This window comes from Penaeus monodon, chromosome 43 (genome assembly GCF_015228065.2).
Source record: "Penaeus monodon isolate SGIC_2016 chromosome 43, NSTDA_Pmon_1, whole genome shotgun sequence".
NCBI classification, from domain to species: Eukaryota; Metazoa; Arthropoda; class Malacostraca; order Decapoda; family Penaeidae; genus Penaeus; species Penaeus monodon.
Window position 1 is genome coordinate 29,336,059 of NC_051428.1, and position 7,500 is coordinate 29,343,558.

At 15.2% G+C, this 7,500-nt stretch overlaps 1 protein-coding gene across 1 annotated transcript in view; it reads left to right on the top strand.

The window, feature by feature from the left end:
- LOC119568347 (chromatin modification-related protein eaf-1-like) overlaps positions 1-7,500 on the top strand; it is a 180,078-nt gene that overhangs the window by 74,697 nt on the left and 97,881 nt on the right.

Below are 7,500 nucleotides of genomic sequence, written 5' to 3' on the forward strand. Positions count from 1 at the left end.
TTATAGCATAATATAATATAATACAGTATTATAATATATATATGATAAATACTATATATACATATTATTTAAAATATATATACTAATTTTTCATTTAATAAATATATATACATATTTTTAAAGCAAAAACACATATTTATAGCATATATATACATATATATATGCATATTAAAAATATATATTTTATATATGATTATATACAATATAATGAAAATAGATATAATTTTATATATGTAATAGCTATAATAATATATATATATGTATTATATGCATAATACATGTATAATGTAATATATGCATATTATATATTTAATTATGATATATATATATATATATTATATATATTATATATATATATACATATAATAATATATATATGCAATATGACATTATATATATATGCATAATAGAATTATATATAAGCATATATAACATATATATATGCATATATAGACATTATTTTTATTGGCTATAATCATATAATATGCATATTAGACATTATATTTTGTATATAAATATATATTGCATATAAGACATTTTAAAATTATTATATATATTATATATTACAAATTTTATGCATATTTTTACATATATTATGCATAATATAATATATAATTATATATAGATATAATAATATATATAATATTTCATATATATACATATATATATATATGCAAAATATATACATATATATATATAGCAATATATCAATATATAATTTTAGCATATAATACATATATAAATATGAATTATAATATAACATATATATATTTTTATATATATAGATATATATATTTTAATATATATGCAAAATATATTTATTAATATATGTAATAATGCATATATAATATGTATATATATGTTATATATATGAAATATATATGTTATAATGCATAATAATGATATAATATGTAAATATGGGTAAATATAGGTATATATGCGTTTTTATTTTTAAAATAGCGTTTTTATAGTTATATATGCGTATTATATGTAATATATGGTATATTTGATAATAGCTATATATATTATATAAAACCTATATATGGTATATAGCGTAAAAATTGTATATAAAGCGTAAATATATGTATAAATGGTATATTTATGATATAATGCGTTTTTTATGAATTTGCATAATATAAAATTATTATTTTTATTTATGCAATAATATATCAATATATATTATATTATGATTATATGATAATATAATGTATTTTATGATATATATAATTTTGCAATATATATATATATATTAAAGTATTATAGGCTTTAATATGCATAATAATGTATAATATGATATATATAAAATATAGTATATTTACAATATATGTATGATATAAACATAATAGTATGTATATATAATAAAATGTAGGGTATATATGCATTATATGTATGATATATATCCCAAAATATGTTGTATATATATCCTAATATTTTATGTATATTATCCATTATAGTAGATATTAAAGCATAAAATTTTGATGTATGTATAATGAAAATAATGTATGCATGATATTGTTATATATTTTGTATTAAATATATGTATCTGTATGTAGATTATGAATATGATGCATGTTATTTGTAATGTATTTAAAATATGCAATAATAATAGTTTATGTATAATGTATATATATTTATAATATGTTTTATATATATGTAGTATGATATATTCAATAAATAGTATGTATATATTTTATATGTAGTATGTATGATATTGCAATAATTTTTGTATGTATAAGCATATATTTTTTATTGTATATATGCATTTAATAATAGTATGTATGTATATATGCATAAATATGTATGTATGTAATATATATAATGTTTTAGTATATTATAATGTATGTATTTTATATATATGTATGTATATATACATATATATGATGATATATAATTATAATATGTATGTATATATAATATATTAGTTTTTATATATGCATATATTAGTATGTATGTATTGCATTATTATGTATGTATGTAATTGCATAATATATGTATTATGTATATATGCATATAATATGTATGTAGATATATGCATATATATATGATGATGTATTATGATATATTATGTATGTATGTATATAGCATAAAAATTTTTATGTAATTTTGATAATAAGTTGTAGATATATGCATTAATATGATGTATGATAATGCAATAAAAAGTATGTATGTATATTGCATATATATATGTATGTATAATGCATAAAATTTTGATTATATAGCTATATATATGTAGTTAAAGAAAAATTTTTTGTATGTATATAAAATATAAATATAATGTAGTATTTAAAGCATATAATTATGTATGATATATGCATATTAATGATGTTGTATATATGGGGAATATATATGTTGTATGTATATAGCATTAATAGTATGTTTTATAATGCATATATATATGATGTATGTATAATGCAATATATATGATGTATGTAGTATAATTTCATATATAAATAGTATTATGTTATATGCATAATATATGTAGTAGTATATAGCATTTTTAAATTATGTATGATGTGCATTTAATATGTATGTATGATATAGCTTTATTATGTAGTATGATATAGATTATATTTTTGTATGTATGTTATATGCATTTATATTAGTAGTAGTTATATGCATTTAATAGATGTATGTATATATGCAATATTTTATGTATATATGCATATAATGCAGTATGTATATATCAAAAATATATATATATGATGATGTAATATGCATATATATAATCATGTAGTTATAGCAATTTTATATGTATGTGTATATATGCAATATATATGATGTATTTATATGCTATATATGTATGATGTATGTTTATGTATATATATATGATGTATGTTTAGCAATATTATAACATGTATGTTTTATTAAAGCATATATATATGTATGTATGATAATCCATGTTGTATGTATATATCCTTTTATGTAGTTAATATGCTATGAATGTATATATATGAATATGTGTATATTATTCTGTATGTATGTTATATGCAAAATATATATGTATTTATGATTAAGATATACATATATAAGTATGTATGTATATGCATATATAAGTATGTATGTAATTTTGCAAATAAGTATGATGTAATAGTATTTGCATATTTAGTATGTATGTATATATGCTATTAAAAAATGTATGTAGTAATATGCATAATATATATATGTATGTAGTATATATGCATATATAATATGTTGTATGTTATAGATATTATATGTATGTATGATATATGCATTTTATATGTATGTAATTTTGCTATATATTATATGTATGTATGTTTTGGCAATATTATGTAAGTATATATGCATATATATATATTTTTGTTGTAATATCAATATATAATTTTTGTATGTAATATGAATAATAATATAGTATGTATGTATATATGCATTATATATATATGTTGTTATAGCAAATATTAAAGTATGTATATAGCATATATATATATGTATGTATAATGCATTTTTTTTAATATTTAGTTATTCATATATATATATTATGTATGTTAATGCATATATATAATATATGTATGTATATATGCATTTATATATATAGTATGTATAAGCAATATATATTATATGTATGTATATATTAGCATATATATATATATTATGTATGGGTATGCATATATATTATGTATGTATTTGATATATATATGTATGTAGTTTATGATATATATAGTATGATGTTATATGCAAATTATGATGTATGTATATAGCATAAAATAAGTAGGTATAAGCATATATATAATATGTATGTATTATATATGCATAATATAATAATAATGATGATGTAATATGCATATAATTTTTAATAAATTATGTATGATATATGCATATAATATATGAGTATGATATAGCATATATTTTTAAATTATGTATGAGTTATATGCATTATATATATGTTGTATGTATATTGCATTAAATTTATGATTATGCAATATATATAATGTATTTTTTGATATATAATGTATGATGTTATATGCATAAATATGTAGTAGTATATATGCAATATATATGTATGTAAATATATAGCATATATATAGAGTATGTAATATGCATATAAAATTTATGTATGTTGTTATATGCATAATATATATATATGTATGTATTTTAATATTAATGTATGATGTAATAGCATTATATAGTATGTATGAATATGCATAATAATGTATGTATGTATAATGCATAAAATAGATGATGATTATGCATATTATATGTATGATGTAATAGCATATATATAGGGATGTTTTATATATGCATATTATATGTTTTATGTATATATGATTTAAAATTTTGAGTATGATATATGCATATATAATGTTATATGAATATGCAAATAAATGTAGTAGATATATGATATAATATGAATGTATGTATATTGCATAATTTTATGATGTATAAGCAATAATGTTGTAGGTTTATGCATAATATAGTTGTATGTAATATGATATAATATGTATTATGTTATAGCATATTATAGTATTAGTATATATGATATATTATGTATGTTTATATATGCATTTTTATATTTGTATGTATAAGATTTATATAGTATGAGTTTAAAATAATTATATGTATGATATATTTTGTATGCATATAATATATATAATGTAGTAAATTTATTATGCTAATTATATATTGTATGTATATATGTATGTAGCAATAAATATTATGTATGTATGTAGTAGCATATATATATATGTAGATGTAGTAGTATGTAGCATATGTAATGTAGTTGGATGCTATATAATGTATTATGTAGCATATATATATATGTATGTATATATGCATATATATATATATGTATGTATATATGCATATTTATATATATATATATATATCTATGATGTATATATGTATAATGCATATAAATATATTATTATGTATGGATGTAATATGCATATATATAATATGTATGTAGTATGTAGTATAATTTCATATTATATATGATGTATGATGTAGTAGTTATAGCATTATATATTTGTATGTATATATGTATGTATTATATATGCATATATAATTTTTGTATGTATGTAATATGCGTATATATATATAATATATATTATATATATATAATATAGATATATCAATAATATGATGTATGTATTATGCATATATAATATAATGTATTATGTATATATGAATATAAAATAATGTATGTATGAATAGCATAATATATAAATTTTGTATGTAGATGTATGATATTGTATAAGCATTATATATTATATATGTATGTAATTTGTTTTTTAATTTTTTGTATGTATTATGTATAATGATATTATTTTTTATTAAAAAGTTTTTATGTAGTATGTTGTAATATGCATATATATATATATGTAGTATGTAGTATGTATATATGCATATATAATTATGTATGTATGTATGTATGTATGTATTATGCATTTATATATTGTTATGTATGATGTATTATTATATTAAAAAATATATTATTTTATGTGTATGTAATTTTGCAAATTTTTGTATATATGTATTTTTTATATATATATTTATATGTATGTATGTATGTTTTTGAATTTTTATTTTATTATATGTAATATTTTTTATATATTGGATGTATGTATGTATATATGATTTTATATATATGTAGTATGTATGATATATGTATATTTTTTGTATTTTTATAATATATTAAAAGATGTATGATTATGATTATATATATTTGTATGTATGATAATGAAATATATATATATTTGGTATTATGTATTATAAAATTAAAATATTATGTAGTTAAGTATTAATATTTATATATGGGGTTTTTGATATATGCATATATATTTGATGTATGTATGTAATTGCTTTTATATAATTTTATGTATGTTTTGTATATATGCATATATATATAAAAATTATATTATTAGATAATGCATAAAATATAAATTATATGAAATTTTTTTTAATGTATATAAAAATAGATATATAAAATTTTTTGTATTAATAATTATTATATATATAAAAAAATTTTTAAAATTTTGTATATAAAACATAATATATATAATACATATATAATATAAAAATTTTATATATATGCAAAAAAACATACAAATTTTATTTTTATATAGCATATATAATTTTTTATATGCAATATAATATTTTTATGATATATCAATATATATATGATTTTTACATATATTATTATGATTATATACATAAAATATTATTTTATAGGATATAATTTTAATTTTTTAATTTAAAAATTAATTATATAGGAGAAAATTTCAAAAATATAATGATTTAAAATTATATATAAATGAATATATACAAATTTAAATTATGTATGTATGTATATATGCATTAAAATATGTTGTATGATATATGCATATATTATAGTAGTATGTATAAGCATATATATATATGATGTATGATATATGCAAAATATTTATGTATGTATATATGAATATATAAATTATGGTAATATGCATTAAAAATAGTATGTATGATTAGAATTTTATTTTATATATGTAGTATGTATTATGCATATATAATTTTTGTATGTATGTATGATGATATATATTGTTATGATTATTTTATTTTGCATTTTATATATGTATTATGTTAATATGATAATTATATTATTGTATATATGCATAATTATTTTTATGAAATTTAAAATGATAAAAATATATTATGATATAATATAAAATTATAGATATATATGTATTAAATGTATATTGTTATATATTAATATGATTATGTATTATGATATAGCATATATATGTATATATGCAAAATTTTTATAATAGCAATATTTTTGTATATATGCATATATTTGGGAATATATTATTTTGATAATATTGTAATGCATATATATATGTATGATATATATATGTATTTTAAAATAATTTTATAGCAATATTATGATTATTATATGTAATATGCATAATATATGTATATAAAATAGATATATGTATATAGGATTTTTTATATATAAAAATTTTTATTATATATATATTATAATAAAAAATAATTAATGGGATTAATATGTAAAAAGCTTATTTATTATTTTTAAAATATAATGCATTTTTAAAATTTAAGCCTTTTTTGAAAGAAAATTTTTTTTTTGTAACATAATAATTTTTATATTTTTAAAATTTATTAATGTATTGCAAAATATTATTTAAATGCATGGTAGTATGTAAAGATATAAGGAATATTAAGTGAAATTTGATGTTTGAAAAATAAAAGGAAGTAAAAGTTTTTTTATTTAGCCAATATTATGAAAAAGAAAAATCAAATTAAAGATGTAAATTAAAATTATAATTTTACTAATTAATTCTAATATTTATCACATAAAACCTTTGATTTATGTTAAAAAAAAAAGTCAAGAGGGGGAAAATTGATGTTTTTTAACCCCCGAATGCAATTTTTTAATTACAGGGGGTTTTTCTGGGGAAAAGAATGGAATTTCATTTTAGCAATATCGAGGTTTTTTTTATTTTCTTATAAATTGAAAAAAAGGGCATATATTTTAATTTAGATTGT